We start from the raw sequence: 25,536 nt of genomic DNA on the forward strand, positions 1-25,536 counted from the left end.
AGGCATTACGTAATCCTACTCATTTCGCATGCAGGCTGGAGGGGAGCAAACTGTCAGCGAGATTTTGATGATTAAATCTGATCTACTAGACCCGAGATTGGAGACACACGCAGAGGGATTGAGATATTTGCAGATTTTCCGCTTTTAGATATCATGTGGCATTGGAGCGTGACATTGATTTTACAAGTTTATGAGTTGTAGATTAAAATGTTTCTGCTTTTGCAAATACATACTTAATTGATACTAAAAAAATAGATTTCACGGAAAATTTTTTAAAATACATACACGGTCGCTACGAAGAATATTTGCACAGACTCTCATTTTCTAATATAGCCTCGCTTTATCAGGTTCTATATGTTTTGTTTTCATGGTATCAAATTTTTGTAGTTGTACGAAAGTGACAAATGTTTGTAAGTAGAATTTTATATCAACAAATTCAGTTATGATAAATATTTACCGACTTTGAGATAAGGTGTCTTTTGTCATAAGCTAATCGTTTGGGATACTTTTTTTTTTTTTAGTAAAAAGGTCGCCAATTACTGCTCTGTAGCCACCATATTTATCAAAACACATAACAAATCTACTTCAAGCCTCCAGCCCTTTCAAAGCTCATCGATTCTCACTGAAAACTTTCAAAAGCTGTAACGCTGCGCAAACGAACAACCTCTCCAAACACACTGTTTCTTCAAACATATCTTGAATATCATCGTTTCTGTTTCCAGACGGTCCATACCTTTTCCGATCTTTATCATCTTCCAAACATAACAACCTGTATCGAAACCAGATGGTAAGCAATAAAGCGCAAAGTTTAAGTCGCGTACGAATTCATTCGGCGCGCCAATAATCGGCGGGCGTTTGCGCGCTGCATTGCTCGACGACGCTCGTGAGGGTTCGTAAGTGGTCGGTGGCGTCGCGACGCCGAGTGGGGATACGCCGGTCGAAGTAGAAAGATAGCGTAGTTGTGGCCCGATGGAAGAGCCGCGCGGAGGGACGAGAGAGGGTGCGGAGTCCGCGTGTCGTTGACAGCAGCGGCGGCTAGGAGGCCTCGGTGAGGCCAGTGAAGCGTCGCTCGACAGTCGAAGCCGGTCTCTCGGCGTGCGAGTATCGAGAGTATCGCGAGGTTCTGCCGTACGTTCGTTCTTGCCTCGCGACGCGAACTTGTCACCTGTCAAGCCACGCTCGCCGCACAAATTAACATAACATATCGGAATTTCAAGTCAATCGAGAGTCTCGACATCGCGTTTCTTCCCTCGAATTTTGCCGCGTGTGTCGCGCTGACGAACCATCGAGTTCTCGAGATCCCCCCGTTGTGCGTTGATTCGTGTCGTGCCCGTTTGGCAACTACGTTTCCGCTCGCGTGTGTCCAGTGTGCAGAAGTGTGTGGATGCGACGGCGGAAGCGTAGCCGTCGAGATTGCCGCGAGGACGTTCCCCCCTGGCTGGTTAACTCCTAGGTAAGTCGATTATTCTCGTTATTGTCGCGTGTTACGACGTTTCTCGTTACCAGCTCGCGTGTTGAAAACGTGTTTCGCTTTAAATTCCCGCCTTGAAAAGTGTCATGAACTCTTCGCCTACGTGCATTGTACATGCGTGCGTATATACGACGTACTGTTTATACGCGTACGTGTGTAAGTACATGTCGATGTGTAATCGTAACGGAGCTTGTTTATTTATTCGGGAGTAGTGGACGTACAGAAGTTCGATCAAGTATTTGTTTGCGTAGCGGGAACGCTGTCAAAAAAAAGGACGCGGTTGAAAAAAGAAAATAGAAACACGCTGGTGGCGTATCGGAGAGACGCGCAACACGGTATCCTTCAACCAAGGTTATGGTTTAATCGACTGAATTGAAGTTTCCTCCGAAACCGGACGAGCAACACGGTTCTCGGCTTCGTTCGATTAAAATCCACCCGCTTCGGCAGTCCGCGAACCAACTACCCCGTTGTTCGTAGTACCGAATAACCCAGTTACCACTCGGATAAGAAGGCACACGCTACGCATGACCTACATCTACATAAACGAACGTGCACTTAGGGTTTGACGCACGCCTGTCCGCATTATGCATCGGCATTCTTTCGAATTCACCGTTGAAATACCGGTGGGAAGTAGTTTGACGAAAAATCGATTTATAGTGGCTTTCGCTTTGATCCCTGACCCGGCAAGAGCGCGTGGCGTCATTGGCGTTGTTCGTGATTATTAGGTGGATAACGGCTGTGGAAATTCCAATTGGTCGCGAAACGCGAACGAAAACATTGCCCTGGCTATCTGGAAATAAAGGATGGTGGGGTATCGTCCGAACAGCCGGTGATTACACGGCCTCTCGTTTCCGGTAACGAGCATTCGGAGTCGTGGCCTCTCCTCGCTCTCCGTTATTGATATCCGCGTAGAGAGATTCGTTTAGCATTTTAAATACATTCGATCGATCTTTCTCGTTTCGCAAAATTTCCACGAGCTCTCGCGTTCCGAACGTTTCGAGATTTCTGACTTGCTAATACGCGATTCGGATAGGGGAGGGGAGGGGGGAGGGGTTAAAAACGACTACGTTTCCCCCGAGGTAATCGCGATTTCGTAGCCGCTTTATGACGCGTCCACCATCGGCTGTCTATCGACTCCTCCTCGTCTATCGATATAACGCTATTCCAGCGCGTCCGCCCGTGTTATTTGCACGACGATTTGAATTCATTTCGCGTCAAGTCGCAAACGTGATCGGAAAACGTACGAGACGCGTGTGCTCCCTTCGTGTCTGCGAATTGTCGAACCCGTGTTTGCGCGGCTGTTTCTTTCTCTTCCGAGATGTTCCCCGTTGCTCGGTTTTATAGCTCGTAACTATGATATCAAATGATTTTTGGTATTTCCGACGGAATTCTGCGGTGGTTACCTTCAATCTTCGAATTACCGACGATCATTTTACCGATTTCGTCTTTCGCCGATAATTGTTATATTTCTTTAGTTCTCCATGCACGGAAATAAACATTTGCATAAAGCTACACAATCAACGATACCGTGTGGCGATCAGCATAATAATTGTCGTACAAAGGTTGTTGGTAAATAAACATTGTCGACGAACGAAAATAAACTTGTCGGTGAAAACATTTAAAGGTAATCCAGAACGACGTTTCATTCGCAGTCGACAGAAAAAATCCTGCTGTCGATTTGAAGCTAATCAGTGTGCTTTTAATCATCTTTTCATAAATGGTAATCGCAGAAATCAGCCAGCAAATATCATTTCAAGCTGGGATCAGCTATAAGAAATTTGGGAATTTTGTTGCGATAGAAATACAAGAATCAGCGCAAAATATTTGAATCCACGAGGCATCGATATTTTAAATACGTATTACGTTACATTAAAATTTCCGATTATTTCACGTTTAGCATCTTTTTAATTAACGTGCAGCCTTTTCGTAACACGAGTATTACGTTCATTCTATATACCAAATTATGCACATAAGCTTCATTATATTTTACTATCATCGTATTACGATCAACCATGCATAAAGTGTTTCTCGCTGAAAAGGCAAAAGCAGAGAGAAAGAGTCGGGGCCATCGGGGGCATCGTGGATAAAGAAATGCTCGAATAATGGAAAGTTTGAATAACAGAATGCTCCTACCGGCAAGTATAGCCCGAATAATATGAGTTGCCGTAATGAGGGGGTTCCCCCGTATAAAACTTTAGGTACGTCCGATTCAATGATTAAACGCTAATCGATTAAAAGATAGTAACTCGTGCCAGAAGGCACAAGCGTGGTATTACGTTTCCTAGTACTTGGCTGCTCCATTTCAACGGAAAATTATGAACCAACCGTCCATACTACGCAACGTACCGATCGTAGTTGCGATTACGTGCACGTGAAATTCGTATCGGTGCGTATACGTGTACACGGCGTTTTCATATACGCACGTATACATATTGTTATCAATATTATATAGTTTGCTCGATTCATGTATCCTACAATTAGAGAACATCGCCTGTTAATCGGTCATACTTCTCGTGTCACAGCAGGCAACTAGTTTGTAATTATATGTGTGATATAGTAATTGCATGTGTTCTACACTTTCTTTCTTACATTTATTCCGCGTGTTTTATAGCGCGAGTCTTCGTATAATGTACGTACTTCATACATAAAATTGCAGGTTCTAGTTGAAAAAAGAAACGATGAAAGGATATTAATTATATTTAAATTTTCTTTCATCAACACGATGTTAAAAAACAATTTCGGACTGTAAACTGACCGAAAGGAATTGCAAATTGGCCTTAATATTGCAGAGTAAACGTTTGATAAATCGCACGAGTTATCAATTCACACGCGACTTTCATTAAACGAAGATTTCGACTTTAAAGTAGGGATACGCGCGTCTAATCTAAACTTGTACCGTATGACGAATAATTAATTTTGCATAGAGAAATGCAAAGCTACTTTGTAGCCTTGTACTTTGTTTATCGTCTGGTACCTATTAATCGTTATCATGGCGCATAGACTAGCGCAACTGTGGTGACTTATCCGCGAAAAAACACGTAATTGGACGATATGAGACATAACGTGGCGATAAGATTGATTCGTTAGTGCGTTGTATATTTTATTAAAGTCGTAACGAGGCGAAAGCCGCAGATTGCTTCCACTCCATTTAGACGATTATTAATTCATAGTTTGTGATTGATGGTCCTCGTTGTTTACCACCAGATACACAAGAAATAACAAGCGTAACTTGGATAATTACTACGTACACCGTATAGTTGTGTTGCGCACACGATACAGTGTACATAGGAAACTCGCGCAACGTTTTATTTTCAGTTTCAAGCGTATCAGACAAAAATTGTTGTCGGGAGTGTTAATTCTTTGTTGCGATTATTTTTTATTGTTGTGTAAATTATTCTTTTCTCTTACCTCCGGTCGATGTAGTTATCGTCTCGTCTTTTTTGATACCGATAAAAGCAAAGTAATATTTATTTCCCGCTAGCATTCGTCATTTTTAATTGCAAAATCTGAAATCGACACATGTACTCGCAAACGCGGGTCGACGTTTTTCAGGCTTGTGATTTTAGCAACAAGTGTTTCGCCAATGTAAAATCTGTGGTCTTTGATCAGTAAATCATCCACAATCATGCATTGTGTGTTCAGTTTCGAAAGCTGATACGAAATGGATCGCCGTATATATTTTCGGGCTGGAACAGATCGGTTACAGAAAGTGTATTCGGATTAATATGTTGGAGTCGTAGATAAATGTTCGAAATGCAGCGGTTTGCACGCGGATAATATAAAACTATATTTTTTGCAGTAACAGCATTCGTGTCAGATACAAGCGATAAAGAGAAATAAAAATTGATAATATCATGGGTTATGCTGATCGTTTGATTAAAAATTCGTTAACCTATATATATATATATACATACATATTGATTAGCAGTTATCGATCTTAAATTTTCTAAATTACTACAGAAGTGAAAATATCTAGGGTTTGGTGAATTTCTCTTTTACCAGTGACAGGTTAATTCGTATGTTCCGCATTCCTCGTTATATTAAACCGTGAAAGACTTATAACGTTAGTCATGGAATATTAGTTTACTCTTAGGGTGTTATCGAACCAAAAAATGAAACGTCAAGATTTTCTAAAGCGATCACGAACTCTAAGCACGTGCACGGAGATCTCCTTTCCAACACTTTGCTCTTGCAACGTGTTCATGACCTACGAACGTCGAAGCACACACGGAATACCTGTATACCGCAATATCAGAGCGGCAAGAAAGAACAGATACTCGTTGACCGCAGTCGTTTGGAATGCTGCCGGCGTTCCTGGCGCATTAATGGCGAGCAGACGTAACGTGCGTTATTGCGGCACTTATTTCTTATCCGGCTGAGCGTATTTAGACGGCAATAAATCTGCCTACCGGGTTTATCGGTTGGTTCCAGCCAGTCACTGTGTCGTGCAATATCGAAAATCAAGCTTCCCGTCGGCATACAAAATCTTCCCTTTTTAGCTGAAACTTTTTCAGAGTGGCCGATAGAACGGGTACTGTGCGAAATCATACGTCCGTTTCACCGTGTTTTGCATGGTAGAGACGAGAATTTTAAATTCAAATCGCAAAGGGTCCTGCATGCGAATCTCTCGAACGTGATTTTTCGTTGTTTCTATATTGTAAAGGATGCTTTTTTTATTTACAAATCGAGAGATAAAGCAGCGAAAATTGTTCGATAGCGGTGTGATCAAGTGCATTGTAAATAGGTTGAAATTTTATCCAAAAATTTCGAATATCTTGTAGAAGCATTTGGAGAAATATGATTTTAAATAGATTTTAATCTATACGAGATAGGTTATATAATTCTTTGTATAGGTACATACGTATTGTACTTTGTAATACAAAATATATGAAATATCCAATGTAGAGTGTGTACACGCTTTTTATGAATTCGTATAAATATCTCTTTGGCGGATGAACGTGTTACGAGTAAGTTACGAGTAATACCAAATCCGATCCGGTGTATTAAAAGTTTTTACGTCGGGATATATTAAACACATGGTGTAAACACATCGATCTCTTTCTTATCGTTCGTACTAGCCCGTATTTTTATTTTAATTCGTCCTTTTGAGACAGCGGGTCGAGTTTTTATCAATACGCGGATTGTTTTAATTGACGGTGCGTACGTATATTTTCGATAAATATACAATTTAAATTCGGCGATGATTTTATCGAAGAGCGCCGAGTGGTATGATCCGCACCAACGATAGCGATTCCTCCTGGCTCGGCGAAATATTTTTTCGCCGCGTTGCATGTTGCGCGCCGTACGCGCAGAACAAACATTCGTTATGCGTTTCGCAAAATAAAAAAAATATATCGACGATGGACATATTTGGTTCGCGATAAAAAATAACACGATCGAATAATTTCCGCCCACCGCAGCATGCGCTTTCTTCCTTTGGTGCACTGAAATGGTTCGTGCGACCGTTTAATTAATTCAAGTGGACTTGGCTGGTGCTCGCGGGGTTAAAAGAATCGCGAATATTCGCGTTGAAAGCTGGCGCATTTAACGCGATGATAGATGCGCTCAACCACGTTTATCGAATTATGTATGTATTTTTAAACCGTATTGCTCGTTGATGGATTGCCCGATAGCTTAATTCGTGATGCGATTTCTATTTAACGCCGCTGCACTTTGATTATTTCGCGCGATCTTTATTCCATTTGAATATACGATTATTATCGGCTCGTTCGCTCATTCGTGTTATCAGATCAGTGCAGTTAAATGCTGTTAAATTTAAAGATGGCGAGTTCAAGAGTACGGTGAAGGATTCATCCTTCGAATTTCTAGATTAATGTCTACTTAACGACGCGTAGGGATCCATTTGCTTTTGAACCGGAGATACGTTTTAACCAGACGAAAGTTAAACCTACTTTTCTCATCATCCCTGTGATATTTTCAAGGAGTTACGTCGCTCGGTAAATTTGTACGAAAGAGTCACACAAATATCGAGTAATTTTGCTCTGAACCCCTGCAAAGTAGCTGCAGTAACTCCAGCAACTTGTCCTGTTTACACGCAGTACGGTTAATATTTGTAGATTTTGTACGAATTCCATATGTGTCAGGACTATATTAAACTGCAATATGAGACTTTGTACATAGCTCTATAAATCACCCACGGACAAATTTACGTCAACAACGGACAGCAACATTCTCAGCTTTTCGAACGAACCATTCGTTTATACAATATGCCCTCCGAAAAAATATTCCTCGACCTTGGCTACGAAAAATTCCCCGATCTCGTAATTACAGCTAATGATACACGATAAAATAATTTCGCGGAGAGGTTAGCGGTAAACGAGGCATCAGGAAAAGTTCAATTAACGTTTGAGCAGGGATGTGCGAATTTGGTCGGTTTGTTTGGCCGGATAAAAAGTGAACGCGATGCGGAGGTCGATGGGTGGATGTAATCAAGGAGAGGAGGGCAGGTTCGAGCTGACGACGAGCTCCATTCAACTTTAGAAATGAAGCGCAATGCATCTTTAATTAAATCTCTTTGCAACGTTCGCGTTCGGTGCCTGAAATTTATTCCGTGCATTTCAATCTCTCCGTTAGCCTTCTCTCCCCTCCGTTCCCCGTTTTCTCCTTGTTCTTCTTTCCTCGACGTTCTAGACGACCGATCTCTCCTTTTGTACGTCCATGGCGTACGTCGTTTCCGTCTTTGGATTTTTTCCAGCTCGTGCCGAAAATTCTAAGCGACGCGTCCGGGTACCACGAACACCGGCCGAGATTTCAAAGCGGATTCCCTCGTACGAGGTGTAACAACCTCGTTTCCCCCTATTTTCGCCCGCGATATAGCTTAACCGTGGTACGTGTCCACCTGCTCATAGCAGTTTGTTCTGATAGCGCGGCTGAGGATTCTCGTCGTGGCAATCTTGCTTCTATCTTGGACCTCATTTTGTTCCGGTTTACCTTGACGACCGGTTCAATCCGTGTATATATGTTATTCGTTTGCATAATTCCGTATTATTGACCGAGGAAATCAAGATCAGGTGATCTTTAGACGCAGTTAGATGTATCGATCAATTTCGCTTCAGCACGGTTTAATATTTTTCCTGATTTCTTTCTTTTTTTCCCCTTTCTTTCTTCTTTTTTTTTTTGGAGCTATTTATTATTGCAAATATTTAGTCAGGAATTAGTTAATAACGAGTAATTCCGATTCGGACCAATGAATTTATTTATGTAATCCTAAATGCATTGTTACTTTAGACGCAGTTAAATTATCCATAAATCTTTTTTCTGTTAGTAGCTTTTAGTATCTTTGACTTCCTCCCTTTTCAGAGTTTGTTTCTGTACAGGAGTCGAGGAGGTAGCGAATAGGAGCGAGTAATTTCGATTCGGTCGAGTGGATTAATTTATGTAATCTATAGAGAAGCTCCACCGCCCAATATTATTTCATAGTCTTGTTGGGAAATGTTCATGGCTTTAAGCACGCCGAGGTCTAACTTAACTGGGCTGCAACTTTATGGTTTCCCGATTATCCCAGCTCCTATTATTCGAGACCTCCATTATCTGATGTATCAAAAACAGATGACTCAGAGTAATAGTATACCATAAAATTTTACCACGTCCTTCTGTAACGTATAATACAGTCCAATACATTGTGCAATATAACCGTTTTTAAAATCTATCAAATTCTATCTTATTCAAATTTTTTTTTCTTCATAAAAGAAAGATAGTTCTAACCTGTATGTGAATTTCACGTACCTGCGTATTCTCATTGATTTTCGTCGGCTTCGATGTATTTAAGCGTCATCGACCTTATGACAAGTCAGACTTTCTCGAACGACTCGATAATTCTTTATTTGCGATTGTTATATAATAAATACCGTACTTCTACGATATAGCTTAACATTTACAGTCAACGTTTAACATTCTACATCTTTACAAAAATATACAATCCAGATCTGCCTGTTGTAAATTCAAGCTATCTACGATCTATCTATAGCCATTGTTTACGGAAAAAAGACGATAACACGAAAGATTCGAAATTCCACAGCCGTAGAAAAATAGTAAAAAAGCAGATCTCGCTGTTGTGTAACTCGCAATTCCAAAATTCTGGGGAAAATTCCAATTCGAACAGTAGCGGAACTAATCGTACCGCGATAAAGCAATTTGTTCGCGTTGTTGAATAACACGGCATCATTTCAAACGGAAAACGTACTCTCAAAAACTATCGACTATTTTTACGCAACGATATTTACAGGAATATCATGATTTTCCTGCGAAATGATTTTCGTGTGCGGTTTGTAAAATATGGGCATCGTCCAGCTTGGGAAAGAGCATCGGTGATACCGACATAAAGTGCGTCGGGACGCGGAACATTTAAATTTTAAATGACCGGCCGGTATACCGTTGTACGCGTGTACGCACGCGTGTTATGCACGCTGAGGCCGCTTCGGGTCGGATAGCTGTAATTCGCTGTTTCCCCACACCTCCTGATCGAACAGTCCTTTTTATCGCGCGATCGAATCCCAAAATGGCTGTATATTTTTCCGTATATCGGATATCTGGCGCTGTTTCGTCCGGATATACGCTGCAGTCGAAAAACGTTCGGACATTTGGCTATTTTTTCACAAAGTGTGGTTTAATTATCGTGTTATTAAAGGGATAGAGAAAACAAACAAAGTTCGAACATGTTTGGTCAAGAATTGGCAAGGTATCACGGTGTATGGTAGAATATTACGGTAGTAAAATGAATTTTACTACTTTTACTTCACTGTACGTGTACATTATACTACAAAACTCTGAGCCGGTAGCTTCGACGATAAAAAGTCTAACGTCGTAATTAAACAACAACAACAACAAACTTGTAACTTTCTTTCAAGAAGCAAGCAGCCTCGTTTACGTTCCACCACAGAGCGTCTTCCGTTAACAAGTAAAACAAAACAAACCTGTATTCTACCTTCTCATTTTTCTCCGGAAAAGAAACCACTTCAAACCAATAATTAAACTGCGAAGAAATAATCAAACTTAACGTCGGACGCACCCTCCGCTCGATCTACCCACGGCAATCTGGTTAGAAAGGTATCTACACCAAGCAAAGCCGAGCGTCCCAGGCATTGTATTTAAATTGGTTTAATAGGGCGCATCGATCAAACGACAGATCCTAATTACGGATATATCACGATCGCTATCCGGATGTTTGCGCGCGCGTCGAACGAAACGCGTAGACGGTAGCAGCGGATAGCGTTGGAAAAATTTCAATCTCGATTATCTCGATTCATCGTGAATGCTGGTGTAACCGCTACCACCACGTGTATCGCAGCGTAAAGCCAACAACTCCAGTTTCTAGCAGCCCTTTCCATTAATTAACCTAAATGCGAGACAACAGCTACACAGCTTACACAGCTACACAGCTACCGGCGCGGCACGGCGTCTCTCTTTGTCCGCGGTTTCTGGCCGCGACGCTCGCGATCGATCTACAGGATAAACGTCGCTTTCCACGGAGAAATGTCGCGCCGATCGATTTGTTCTTCGGTGTAAATGCGGCTTAACGGAGGTTGCTTACGGTTCTGAGCGAACCCCATCCTGTTGCATAGCGACTTGCAGGCAAACATGTGGTTAGACCGGTTGACTCAGGCAGGTCGGTTCGCTTCTCTTCATCGGTCTCTTCTCTCGCACGCTTGGTCGTCTCTTTCTCCGTTTCCAACTGCTGTCTTCTTCTCCGCGTTGGTTTTTTCTGTCTTTCACTTGGGCGTCTTTTCTTTCCTCCCCCCTTCTTTTGATTTCTTCCTTCTCTTTTCTATTCGACCGTCTCTCTTTCTGCTTACAACTGGTCTTTTCTTCTCTTACTTTCATTCCTTTCCTTCTCTTATTTCTTCCTCACCGCTTTTCTTATTTTATTCTCTTTTCTTTTCTCTTTCTTCTTCTTCTACATTTTTCTCTTCTCTTGTCTTTCTTTTTTCTTCCTTTTCCCCTCAACCAGATCCTCTCTTGCCGGTTTGAATCTATCGAGCCCGTGAGCATCTCGACATAACGCTTGCGGTATATAAGCGTTCGCTATGAGGATGCTCAAGATGCTCCGAGCGCATACATCGCTGCGCCGGCTATAACCCGTGTATCGAGAGACCACAGAACGTCGCGTCGCGGGTGATCCACACGTCCGCACAGCTTTCTCGGCTTATGGAAATGCGTGCTTGTCGAATACGATCGAGACGAAATCGAGAAGTCAGAGACCAGCAGGTTCGACCACCCACGTTCTTCGTCGTTGCGTCGCTTGGGATTATTTCTGTGATCGTCAGCCTCCGGCCATGGGTTTAATAATTGAGGCGGGAATCGCTCGAAATGCGAGCGAAGGTTTCCGAGAGCTTTGCCAAGTTACCGCGTCTTCGTATACGTTTGCTCCTTTTTCACATCGATTTTACTATTATTCGGATGTCGTAGGATTGTCTGGTGTTTTCTCGAGTGTCGTTCTTGCGGATAAAAGGTAGCTAAATTATTTTAAAGCTCATATTTAGTATATTTAGTTCTAAATATACTATACATGTTAGAATGAAAAACCTATTGGTTCTTAGATATAGAAAGAACGTCAAATAAAATCAATGTTAGAAAATCAACGGAATCGTGCTTGTCATATTTTTCTGCTGTAACATTCATATAATAAAAATAATGCGTAATCGCGAAACAAAACGTTCGAAACGTTTGAAATGACGCAGCGAAAGGAAGCGTAGCACTCATTTGCATTAGGCTCGCAATGGATGTTATTGCGTACTTCCGCGTTGTTGCATCCGACACAGTAATAATCTTGTATCCCGAGCATAGATATACCGCGATACGCGGCGGGTAAAAATTGCATTAGGGGAGAACTGGATCCATAGAAAAGGGAAAGGAATAATTATCGGTGAGAAATTTGCTGTAAAACGTCGCGTGAAGCCACGGATAATTTCACATCGCGTTGAAATTCATTCCGTGGCTTGGTGTGTAAAACGGGTGCGTGGAAAGAAGTAAATACCGACTGTGGTCACATATAAACGCAATCTCCGGCACGAAAGAAATAAAGCCACCGGGATAAAAGTAAAACCAGTCACGTAATCTCGCCGCAGCTTGCTTACAGAGTGTGTAGTATTCCTATTAACATATTCCGTGTTGACGACGATGATTTTCATGAAATAAGCAAGATGCATTGTTTCTCTTATCGAAACTTTACTGTCACAGAAATTGTCAGGCTTACTAGATAATAATAATCATTAAGATCAGTCCAATGGTAAGAGACTACCGTAATAGGTATGGTTTTCTTATCGTGAAATGTTTTTCGAATTTACTTTTCGTGCAAATTGCGAGAGGCGTTGTTTCTCAACAGAACAAGAGAACATCAAATTTAATATAATTTAATCTATCCAATTTCTCTAATCGTACGATCGTTCGATCTAACTCTTTGGAAACTTGGAAATTGCCGTCACTTTATCTTCCCTTCAAATTTAACGTCCATCTTGTTTCCATTATCTTCCAAAGTCTCTAATAAAATCAGCGATTCCCTCTCGAGTGGCAATAATATCAACTTTGACGGTAATCGCAGCGCAATCTGCGCTTATGGCGAAATTGCCCCAGAAAACCACTTGAAAAATTCAGAAACGAACGTGTTGGCGGACTGACAGATTGTCGGGTGGATTGTGGAACGATAAAATGATCAGTAGCACGTCGGTCACTGCATTGTTACCGTTCGACGTACGATTTCGCGTTGGTTAATGTAAACGTTAGCTCAGATAGCGGGGAATAAATTGTCTGGCTCGCGTCGTTTCCCCTTTCAATGTGTGTAAGCGCGACCGGCGTTGTAACGAGCGTGTTTGCAAGTGCGTATGTCATGATTACACGCGTTGGAACTCCGTTTGTAATTGCAACCGGCCGTTTCGCCGAGTTGTACCGAACGACAGAGCCGCGGCGCATTCGGTGCGAGATGGCTGTGTATGAATTTGGTTGCGAGGCTCGCGAATAAAGACCGGCCCGCGGGATTTATCATCGAGATTTTCGATGTCGATAATATAATAGTCTCGTCGCATGCACGCGTGCCTCGTTAAACAATATCGCGCTGCCCCGACGAAACTCACGCGCGATACATGACGAGGCTCACGTTTTTTAGATTTTTTTAACGACGCGCTTTTTTACTGCTGAGACGAAATCGATATCGCGTTCCAGGATAATTTTTGTTAAAGCGTCGTGCTCGAGCTCTTGACACGCCCAGGTCCTACTAAATTGAAGGAATGTCCAACTTTTTGCAGCTATTATCTAGACATCCGACGAAATATAATTTAATCGTAAAATGCAAAATAAGCAGATTTTCAATGATTTCGTTCAATGTTTATGATCGTTCAGAGCTACGTATTCTAAAACTGAATGAAGAAATAACGTAGACGTTTAATAATATAGTCAATTATTTTTTTCGTATTTAAAATTAGAATGAAATTTTCTCGAAGGAATAAAGTAAACCGTGATAAATAAAACTACATGTCAGATTGCTACAAGTAGTAATAATAACGAAAGCACGCGGAGTACCACTATGACGAGCATATTGCTCAACTTTTTATGTGGCATGATTCAAACCTATTTCATGTGTCGGCGTCACGCTTCCCTAAGTGGGTTATCGACCGTATCGTCTATAAAGATACTGTTTTCAACGTGCTTTAACTTGGCTGCATGCGAATCTTTGTTTAAACGTACCGAGTCGTTTCAACTGTTATCGAACCCATACAAGACTTCCATGGTATTCGTCGAAACTCGTAAATCAACGCAAAGAGTACCACTGTTAAATAGTATATATTTCTTAATCCTCTTAACGGGACGTTATTATAAACTCAATTTACAGAAAATGAAATAGTTCAACGTAGGTAACCAGTTCGTTCGTTATAAATTGCGTATTTACGGACAAACAAGAGGTAAACCACTTTGGTGTTACCAATGCTGTTAATATTTGTATAGACACACGAATTTCGAACAGTCGTAATTCCGGCTATTAACAAGCGGTCGTGCGACTCGCTGAAAAGGTTTCATCGAGATTATGGGGCTGATTTCCAACTTCTCTATACGTTAAATAGCGTTCGTTTTGCAAGCTACGGTGAAAATTTGTTACGGTGGAAATCACGCGTGAGTCGAAACCATATATCTAAGACTATCGCGCGTGTCTGACCTGAGGCTAAAAGACATTGAGACCTTAAAGTTATTGTTTGAAAGGGAGATAACGTGATCGTTGTAAGCGTTAACGGGTCCGTTAAAAAATGTAATTTGCCAAAAACAAGTAGATCTCTCCATTTTGATTTCCTTGACTCAAGTTACATTCTATGGTCTAATCGTCGGTAGTTCTGGTAGAGGTTAAATCGATTTTTTGCCCACATAAAAACCAAGTTGTAATCGCGGCATTAGCAAAGATGGCAAATTTCACGCAAAGAGCCGTATTCCACGAACTGGAGTAAGTATGTCGTACGTCAGGTTCCGTGTAGTTCGACCTGGTGTGTTTGTACGATCTTCGCAACAGCATCTGTCCAACTACAAGTATCCATATAAGTTTACTTGAACCAAACGGAATAGAGGTACTCTGGTTCATGAGGATTTAACGGTTGCAATGGTAATGCTAGAGAGATCCAAACAAGGCAGAGAAACCTTTGACGAGGTACTTATTAGAGCTGTCTTGGGGATTTCGAGCGACTGCTCTTCCAGCCTTTGGTGTTTCCTTCTTGGTGTGTTTAATTGATTTCGAAGCAGGTTCTACGCGCATTACGCAGTGTACAGAGCAATCCGTTAGATCGGAAGGTTCGCTGCGACAGATTAGACAGATATTGATAAAAATCTATTGAGTTTCTTAGTAGAAACATGGGAAATCATTTTTTTACATTTTATTAAACGAATCTTTGTTGCTCTTTCATTTCAAAGTTCACATTTACGAAACATTCCTTCCGCTTTATACCTTATCCCGATGAAGAAACAATTTATAGTAGCTTAATAAAACTTCTGCATCGTTAATTTTTTGTCATTTCACGATACTGAATTAATCTCTTAATATATCCTTTTTTTTTCTATAATTCTCTCCACTGTATCTTCTGGCTGAACGATCGACACATAGAAAATCCCTATGGATTTTCGGATCGATTCTTTCGATACAAAAGTATACGCACAGAAGTTACTGATTAATTAACGGACAGTCACAATCTCGAAATAGAATCAAAGGGACTCGTTAAACGATCGTATCCTTTCAGTCACGTATAAATTCACGAAAATTCATGACGAATCGCATCAACGATTTGTTCATAACCAGACTTAACTCGTTCGCGATTGAAGAGCAGTTAAATATTTTTCTGCGGTTCCCGCTGACGAGAAAAAGAATGATTTGGTCGAAAGGTCGGTGACCTGTGTTACGTAGAACTTTGCTATACCTCTTCACCCACCGCTCTCTCGCTCTCTAATGATCATTGTCCACTTCCCGTTACCAATATCCTTATTATCGGTCAACCGCTTCTCTGTTCGCGACGCGTGTTCTGTATGCGGCCATATCGAATCCCATTATAATTACCGATGTGTTTGCCCGCAACCGACTTTAATTGCGAGGCAGGGGACTCGAATAACGTCGTTTATCTCCTCGATTGCGATCGCATGAATCTTCTGCTTTTAACGTCGCAGCTATTAATACCGCGTTTATCTTCATAGAATCATCGTTCATGGACGTTTTGCGCTTTGATTGAAAGGAATTAAAATCGTGAACCATCATAGAAGTCGAGATGTTTCTTTCCGTTCTCCTTTTCAGAAGCTCGCCGAGACATTTGAAATTTTAACCTAGATTTGTCAAAATTTTAGCATTCAAGTCTAGAATCGGCACTGTTGGAAACAACTTTCATGAATGTTAAATATCCAACCTCGTTTCATACGAAAATCACATTTGCCACGAAATCGTGTTTCTCCTTTTATTTCTTTCCTTCCTTTACCGCGAACGAGTTTATATCAATCCAGTCCACATGTAACTATTCAAATGGTATCGACGAAATGTTTACGCCGAAAATTTCGGAAGAACGTTAATAGACGTAAGAAGCGTAGACCGCGTAAGAAAGTGATACCGCGTTAAACGCTCTTCGTTTGACCTGTTTCTCTTACGCGTTTGTCATCTCTGAGTAAGAAGCTAGAAGAGAGAAGCTATACGACCGATTAATGCTCGATGCGGACGAAAGGCAGTTCGCTGCAAAGCGGCACCAGATTGGGAAAACAAAGAAATAAATATGCGCGTATTCTTCTTTACCGAGACAGAAGAACTTTGCTTCTTTGTTTTTCGAACGGCCAGCGCAACGGTGTCGTACGGTAAAATGTCGCTCGTGTGCATTCAGAGTAAAGGTGGAATTTCTTATGCGCGTCGAATGCAATGCGCGTGTCCGCGTTAAAAGATCTTGCTGCGATTATATGTCTGTCTTCGTCGTCTAACTGGGAAAACAAAGAAAGACGTACGATCGCAACGTCAAAAGTCACCTTGTCCGCATCAGGCCTTAGGCCCAAATCACACGACGCCACCGCGAAATCAAAGAGGCATATTTCTTCGTTGTAACATTTGTAACAATACAAATGCGTTCGACGCATACGTCAGATGCCCGCTGCGATGTCGCGTCGTGTGATTCGGGTTTGAAAGTGCTTTTAACGCGGACGCGCGCGTTAGACTCACATAGGAAATTCCGCCTTAAATAAGCCGGTGACCGGATGAAACGTCGACTTTCTTAAGAAGCGATTAGCTCAAAACTAGAAGCTGCCGTAGGTGTATTAAGGCGGACGGGCGGACCGGAGCGAAGCGAAGATATGGTTGGCGCAGAAAGGGGGTGGTTTGGTGAAAATTAGCTCGTTGCTGTGCGTTGCAACATACTTTGTACGGTGAACTTAGTAGTTAGCTTTAATGACCGAGCCTCGATTTTCTGCAGCCGTATTCCTAATTGACGTGTAATTAATTTGAAGTTGGAGGCGCGTACGCTAAGCGAAACCGACGCTTATTCTCTTCTTAACGGGGGAACTTTTTCGATTCTCCTCGTAATTTAATGGAAGTAGACCGAGTTCTTCCTTAATTCAGAGAAGTAATATTTTCCCCTTATCTTCCCTTTTTTCCCTCCCTCTCGTTCTTTTCTTTCTCGTTCTGTCTTTTTTTTTTCTGTACGTCGGTACAACTCGTACTCTTCGTTTCCGGAACTTCTGGAGACTGGCACTGAAAATAATTGGATGTGTGCTTTGAATATTCGACTGTGTATTTCCTTGTGAACATCGCTAAGGAATTGCGGAAAGTAAGTACGTACTTCTTGTTCTTTGTATTACGTGTCATTTTTATTAATGTTAAACGCGAGTTGGTATAGCTTTGGATTAAAAATTCTCCTTCTCCTTAAAAATTCAGATTTTTATATTTTGGAACATACCTAACATCGTGAAAATTGCTTTAATCAAAAATATTCGGTTTTTGCTCGATGATAATAAAATCGTTAAAAATACTTCCAATAGAGATATCTGGGCAAATTTATATAATTACGATAAAAGATGCACAGTGTATATCGTAACGTGTCTGCAATTTGTCTTTAAATACATATCGTCAAAAAATTCCTTTATCTCGCGCACCATTGAACACAAATTAACGTTCACGGTGGAATTGCGTGAAATCAACGAAACGTATATCGTTCTCGCAAGGGGCATAATCGAACGGCAGAGGTTTGTTCCGTGCAGACGTGGTTGTTGTTGGTGCCGGTTGTTGTTAACACGCGAAATCCAATTTTCTTTCTCCGGACAGCCGGAGTCTCGACGTTCTTTAACTTTTCGTTTTACCCTCGCTATCGTTCTTCTTGAAGGGTGCTTCCTCGGTCGAATTCAATTCCGGTCCGTTAAACTTTTGTCATTGCGAAAAGGCGTGCGTTAACCGTTTCGAAAGCGATCAGTTTCGCGATTGATTCCAACACCTTGAGTTGTCGCTATTTCTACGAGAACTATCTCGTTTATCGGTCGTTTCTTTCGAAAAAATCCAACATCTGATCACCTTATTCTTTTACCCTTTTGATTCAATGATACGTCAGTTGCATTATTAGTTTCCATTCGTCAATTGTGAGAAACAATTTTATTCAGTCATTTTTGTTGCTCTCGGTAGTTAAATTGAAAGTTTTTACACGAGAAGAAGTCGATTATCAAAGTTAAGAGGCTCAAGAATAATAATACGATAAGACTGATAACAGTGTCAGCGACATATCAACGCACATTCGTAATTTAGATAACGCGAGTCGTTTTTGAGCACATCTATTTGTCAAAGCTGCCAAATTTACACATTTTCGAAAATTTCCATGATAAGTCAATTTGCATTGGTTTAATACACGCGGCGATATGTTTATTCTAACTTGACGCGCGATTGTTTTCCACTCGAACGACGTTTGACATTGAGTTACACGAGTTCGTAACAGATAGGAAGAGTTTAATAGGTGTGCTCGAAATTGTTCAAACACACGTCCCGATAACCGAATCACCGTCGTAATATTTCACACTCGACAAGAGCAAATAGATCGCACTTCTCGTCTCCACTGGATACCTCGATCCTTTCTTGACACGATTGTCTTCTTTTTTCGACTTTTTCCTTACAATTAGATTTCTCCTTGCACACGCGAGAAAATATCGCGCGATGTTCGCGATGTTTCGCGAAGCATCGGTCGATAGTATCGAGTGAGGCGGAACGACATTCGAGATACGCACTGAAGGTTGCGGGTCACGTTTATGATTGACGTTATAATCAACGTTTTCCCTTTCTTCCTTCGTCTCACGTCGCTCCATTATTGTCTGGCCTCCCACTTTGTTTTCGAGTTCGTCCTGTCGTTTTATCTCGTGAGAAGAATCGTAGATTCTTTGAATGCGCGGCTCATTCCACGGAGAAGCAGAGTTTCTATTTAACCGAGACTCGAGCCATGTATGGTACCAACATGTTTCAGCTTTCGCGTCGATACGATGCAATCCGGTGCCATACGATTATGGTAATTAATCAGGTTAATAGATGCTCTTAATTCGAACGTATGTCGCCAGTTGGTACAAGTGGCTGCTATTAAGGCGATAAGCGAAATACGAAATCCGGGACAGGAAGCTGCTAGACCGATTACCATAAGGGCAACGGTTTGATCGTTCGAACATTGAAAGTAACGAATCCGATCTAGCTTTGAAGCGAGCTTATGGCAAAATAGACGGTCGAGACGCGGAATGTCTAGTCAGTGGAAGGTATTGTAGTTTTTATCTCTAAGACTTGGCGGATATTTTGAATTGTATACGTAATGGTTATATCTGTGGCAAACTTTTCGTTCCCCGAAGTTCTGAACCGTTTATCTCAGAAAGAATGCTCCTCTGATAAGATTAAGAACGTTTAATCAATCAAATAAATTCCAAATAATAAATAAATAGAAATAAATTCCATCCTTCCACAAACTCTCAGGTCTTTCGGCGAGAAACTTTTCGATATGAATTTTTACGTCGATCAAATTCCTTAAAAGTCGCACCGAACTTCTCGAGCGATCCGATAATAATTAAATTAAGGCGAGAAATCGTGTGAACGCGCACGCACGATTATTTAAATATCACAGGAAGTCGATTGCATCGATTGAATCTCGATGATTGCATTGTTTGAAGATCATGAGAGGTTATCAAGATCATCGTGCCATTGAGAGTCATCGAAGGCCACGAGCGGTCGTCGAGGTTGTGTCATCTAAAGTTTATCGTAATAGACTTGGAGAAAAGATTGTTAGACCGCAAATGTTAGATCGTTGTTTTTTCAAATGACCAGATTAATCGCTGCATCCGTCAAAATGACTCGACATAACATAAGTAAAGCTTTGATTGCCATGTTTTTAATACGTCTTCCTCGTATTAAATCGTTTTTAATACGACGTGTGATATTTATTGCGTTGATAGTTTCAGCGAACAAAATCGTAGTAATCATGAAGATCGAGTCGAAGATATCATAGCCTCTCGTATCTGGAGTAAATTTCAGGTAGATTTACATTCGATGTTGGTACTCGCGTAACGGGATATTTGTGACTGTACGAATGTTAATAGGGTGGGGATAATTAACGTTAGAAAGTTCTTGGCGGTGTTCTGCGGACATATGTGCAACGGGCGATGATTTATATCGGGGAAAGTTGCAACGAGCATTTCCAGAAACATAATCTTCCTCGAGTAGCACGCTGGGATTCCACTGGAACGTAGGTTTCTGCGGTAAAACGACGCTCCGTCTGTATAATGAGGCGCGATTGTGATATAAAGGCGCTGACATTTATTGTCGTCGCGGTCGAGCAAGTATGCGTGCGTTTCGAACAGCGCTTGTAAGAAACACGGCGAAGATCGATTAACCTGGTTCGCGCAACCCGGTTTTACATTAGAATTTCGATCGTGTTCCACTGCCTTTCGTTGGAAGTTGCGATAACGTTCGTGTCTCTTCGTCTCGATCGTCGAGTAACGAGCTCATTTTGTCAGAAATGGAAGAAGTTTCTTGTCACTGCTTGAAAGTACGTAGTTCATATCGTTGCGCTTCCATGTGCCAACGCTTTCCACGTACTTCGACGACAGTCACGATACAATAGTATTGTACTTCAAATTTGAATGGGAACAGTACATCGTAATATCGAGAAACTATAATATAATTATTAATTAGAATCATATTTATATCAGAAATAAAGCATTTTACCCTTATCGAAAAAACCATAAGAGGACTTTCTTTAAGCAAATGCGTTTGAAGATTTACACTGGTGTCAATCTTTGTTGTTTTTTACTAAAAAAAAAAAAAAAAAGAAAAAATTGTGAACGTTACTTTATGCACAAAAAAGCAATAGAAGAAGTTATATAAATTCGTAGTAAAAAGATATAAGAGAATGATACGCAATTTACTTATATACGATTATCGCACGATAATCCTTTAAGCGGTGTCACGATCGGTAGCAGCTAAGTAGACGAACAATTTTTAATTATGAAACTGGCACGAAACGAAATAGCTGTCTGCAGAGTTCCAGACTCGGAAGGGTCGAAGGTTGGTTGGTCCATTCGTGAAATTACAGACGTGTACCTTAAGGTACGATTTCTACGTGCGAAAGCTGCGGACCCAATTAAAACCGCTTCTCTGCCGAGTCACAGCTGTTACAACGGGAAAACTTTCAGAGTTCGGATAGAGAGAGGAAACGAGGGACGTAGATGGAATGTGAATTCACTCCTCTCTCTGCTCTCCTGACACCTCTTCCGCTTCTCTTCCTCTTTCCTCTTACGCTGCCGGAAGTATAAATTTTGTATCGTCGTCGTTTTGTATTGTACATCGCATGGTCGCGTGCTCCATTCTGTGCTAGGAGATAATGTAGCGTTATTATCAGCAGTTCCGTTTACTTTTTTTTCTCTCGCAGATAATGACCGCGATACGTGACTACCGGATTGCTGGCTTCTGGTCGAGAACGTGAACGTTTGTCATCGAAGAATCGTTGACGAAAGACAATTCCAATGATTACGAAGATCGTCCGTGATAGCTGGCGTAGCATTAACTTTGCATTTTTGCATGATAACGCTCTAATACTCGGGCTGATTTTAATCTTTATTAGGTCTTTTTATTACTCTATTTTTACATTCGTATTGTAACCGAAGATTACAGGAAAAAATCGTGACAAGCACAATTTTCTTGATTCCACGATTTTAACTTGTATCGAGTTTCGCTTTGAATACCCACCCACGCAAATTTTATTCTCTTTTCAAGTTTAACGACATTTTCTATAAGTGGCTTCTCCTGATGCTGAACTTTTCTTGCTACAATTCTCCACAAGTTCTCAGGATCGGGTCCTGAACGGGTCTCGATGTCGAGTATAACGCATGGTAACAATACCATTCGAAAATGTTGAAACCACTTTTTCGTAGTGGCGGCTGTACGAATAGGAGCACTGTATTGTTGAAAAATTGTCTTTTTGTATTCCATTTCAATTATAAAATGCAATTATCAAGCGCAAAAATATTCGTCACGTAACATGTCCTGATATCCCACAGTGTTCAATTTATCCTTTATAAAAACAATTTCATTAAACATATCCAGGCACGATCAATGGTTTATTGGGGATATCGAAGAAATGATGGCGAAAATGTGTTTACGTAGCACCGTATCTAGTAAAGAAAGGAGCAACAATTCCAAAGGAAGAAATTTTATGAATTTCAAAGTTCTAACGCGCGAAGATTTTACTCGATATTTAGGAAGGATTAATATTGATCAGTCACACGTAACTATCGAGTTTCACTCGATCGAAACGTAGAGATGAACGTGTTCGTCGATCGTCGCGCGTTCCCTTTGTAGCCAGTGCATTGTACGGAGCCATTGTTACGTGACGAACGTCATATTGCGCGTTAATATTACCCGTTCTCGTTCCCTCTTGCTCGCTATATTTCCTGTCTAATGTGACGATGATCGATGGTCATTTTGTTCTGACAAGTTCGATCGAGTTTTGACTCGTGAGCGTAATCACGAGCGAAGTTAATTGAGCCATGTCGAGGAGCCTCGTTTGACGTAGTGTGCAACTTTAAGCGGTCGTTATCGCTTTCTGCTGTTCCCATCCGGTGATCTCCATCCTCCTCCTCCCCCTTTTCTCTAGAACATTTGATAATTCCATTTCGGGATATTAAAGAGTATACAACCATGTCAGCATCAATGAATCGAAATATTCTTGCACCTTTTCAAATATTCAATCTTCGATATGTGTACAATACCGTGGTAAAATGGTGTGTTGGAAGTTATAACATCGAACACGATTATCATAACACCGAATATGATTCTTGGTGGCTTAGAGTTTTACTAAGAATCTCGTTTTCCCTTCATTTTTCAGGTCACTAAGGTTTTTGATATTCCTTCTGTTTAAACGTTAGAAAGCTATTCGAAATATCCCGTAACATTTATTATTAATAATGATCGCGCAGGAAACTAATTATTAACTTCGATCGCAACAGCAGTCGACGTAGTTCCGCGTGTTGTTTATTTTTCGTTTATTTAAAAATCGTAACAACGGTGTTCATCGGTTCATTATCGAAAACCGAGGCACAGACGCGCACTAAAGTATAGCTACACACCAGGTACCTATACTCAGCATGTTCATTTCCATGCGCCCCATGTAGTTAGCAGTTTGCTAATGACTTTGCGATTCTCGCGAACATTCTTCAAACGTACCAGTTGGAAATTAACGTTCTGAATTATTAGTTCATCATCCGAGACGAAGAAGTAGGTTTCGCGTTTGAACGTTTATTAATAACGGAAAGTATTTTCTGAGATGACAGCCAGCTTTCTGCGTTATTCATGCAATTTGTTCGTTTATTATCAAAGTTACGACGTTTGTTACACATTGATCTTTTTATTTTAAATTCTGCCTTGCTATTAAGCGTAGAGAAAGATGCTGTAGTTTTAGTTTAATACTCCATCTCGTTACTTTAACCGTCGACGAGAATAAAACTGAAAATACGGAAAAAATGTCTTTTTTGTTTTTACACGACGATGAATTCGAACGACGATAACATTTTATTCGGCGTACTTTTGATCCCAGCATCGCTCGTGATTCTTTGCTCGACTATACCTGGTACAAAGGTGTCAACCACTACCGCGATATGGCATTAGAATGAACTTCTGACATTTAATAATATAAGAAAGGATGAAAGGTTAATGCAAAAGTCACATCGAACAGCAAAACTGTTGTGTCGTCTTGATATATAGAATCTTGCAGAGAATTTTCTTACCGTTAGATCTCATCCTTTTCCGTGCGTTGTTGACGCAAGGACACGAGAGTTATTGGGAAAGCTGGTTGCAATTACACGCGTGTTGTTCTCCGCGAGAAACTTTCACTCTTCGAAAATTTACAAAATTACGCGAACGATTATGGCCTAGACTATTATCCGAATTAATAGGAAGATTTAATCATTCAGCCAAGAGAAACTTTAATAACACGAGTAAACGAGAAACGTAAAAGTATACTTGTGGTAATTGGATCGTACAAACTTTTTTCATTGTAAACTTTTTCTCTGCAATGTTTTACGAATCGTCGATAAAGAATATGTAGTATTTACTACGAGACGTACTAAACAGTATGAGTAATACAAAGGTTTAACGAACGTGGCTGTTGCAACTTCCAGTATCGGTGCCTCGGTGTCTAATTATCGATACATCAGTGAACTCGAGTTTCTTAATCGTCTTGTATCTCTACGGACAGCTCGAAATATCTACCTATCTTATACCCACAATCTTGTATGGTGTTTCAATTTACCGTTATCACATTTATCTCCCAACATCTTGTTTGACCGAATTTTCTCGTTTGAATTTTTTTTTCAAAGCTTTCACCGAGATAACACGAGCCTTATGGAGCGAAGTTTTTAATAGAATCGTTTCACGGCCACCTCGACGATGTAAATCCACGTAACGAAATTTCAAATCAAGGAACGATCGCTGTGACACGTAACAAAGATAGCTCCTTCGAAGTAGGAGTCTTATTTCGATCGATCGCCGATGTACGATCTGCCAGCGCCTTTAATTATAGCCTAATCGCTTCCTGCTGCCAGTTAAAAATATCGTTCTACTAAACTCTGCCGGAATCTTCGTATCAATTATTTTTTCCGAGCCGTGCACACAAAGTTACTTCATTCATATGCATCGGAGGAGAGATAAAGGGCGTGTAAGTTCACGCGACATGGAATGAACGGCCGAGGAAGGTCTACTGGTCGATGGCCTACGAAGGCCGCCTACTTACCTTTTGATTCTTTACCAGGCAAACCGATTACGTGCTCGGCGAAACCGTGCATTTTCTTGTATAATTTGCTCCATGGACGTGCAGATTCTCGGCTGACAGGCCACTCGAAGCGATTCGACGAGGGGAAAAAGCGGGTTGCCAGTAAGCAGGAGGAGAGGTCGTGTCGATTAAAGACTGCGGAACGAAGGGACGCCACCGACTCCGACCTATAATGAAGTCACGCACGCCTTTAGAACGCGGATTTTCTCTACCTTTACGCGATCCTTAAGCGCAACTGGCGCAACGTGCAAGTGTTATGGTCGATACTTTGTTTCATGGAAA

At 41.1% G+C, this 25,536-nt stretch overlaps 1 protein-coding gene across 6 annotated transcripts in view; it reads left to right on the top strand.

The window, feature by feature from the left end:
* Positions 1 to 1,008: 1,008 nt before the first annotated feature.
* Positions 1,009 to 25,536, top strand: part of LOC122574302 (putative polypeptide N-acetylgalactosaminyltransferase 9) — a 295,412-nt gene continuing 270,884 nt past the window's right edge. For 4 of the 6 annotated variants that reach the window (XM_043741730.1, XM_043741732.1, XM_043741735.1 and 1 more), the window contains exon 1: positions 1,015 to 1,453. The gene's annotated coding sequence lies outside the window, so the exon portion shown is untranslated. Of the gene's footprint in view, positions 1,454 to 25,536 lie in introns of all 6 variants that reach the window. The other 2 variants (XM_043741736.1, XM_043741737.1) reach the window with 2 other exon arrangements.

The sequence above is a fragment of the Bombus pyrosoma genome, linkage group LG13, assembly GCF_014825855.1.
Source record: "Bombus pyrosoma isolate SC7728 linkage group LG13, ASM1482585v1, whole genome shotgun sequence".
NCBI classification, from domain to species: Eukaryota; Metazoa; Arthropoda; class Insecta; order Hymenoptera; family Apidae; genus Bombus; species Bombus pyrosoma.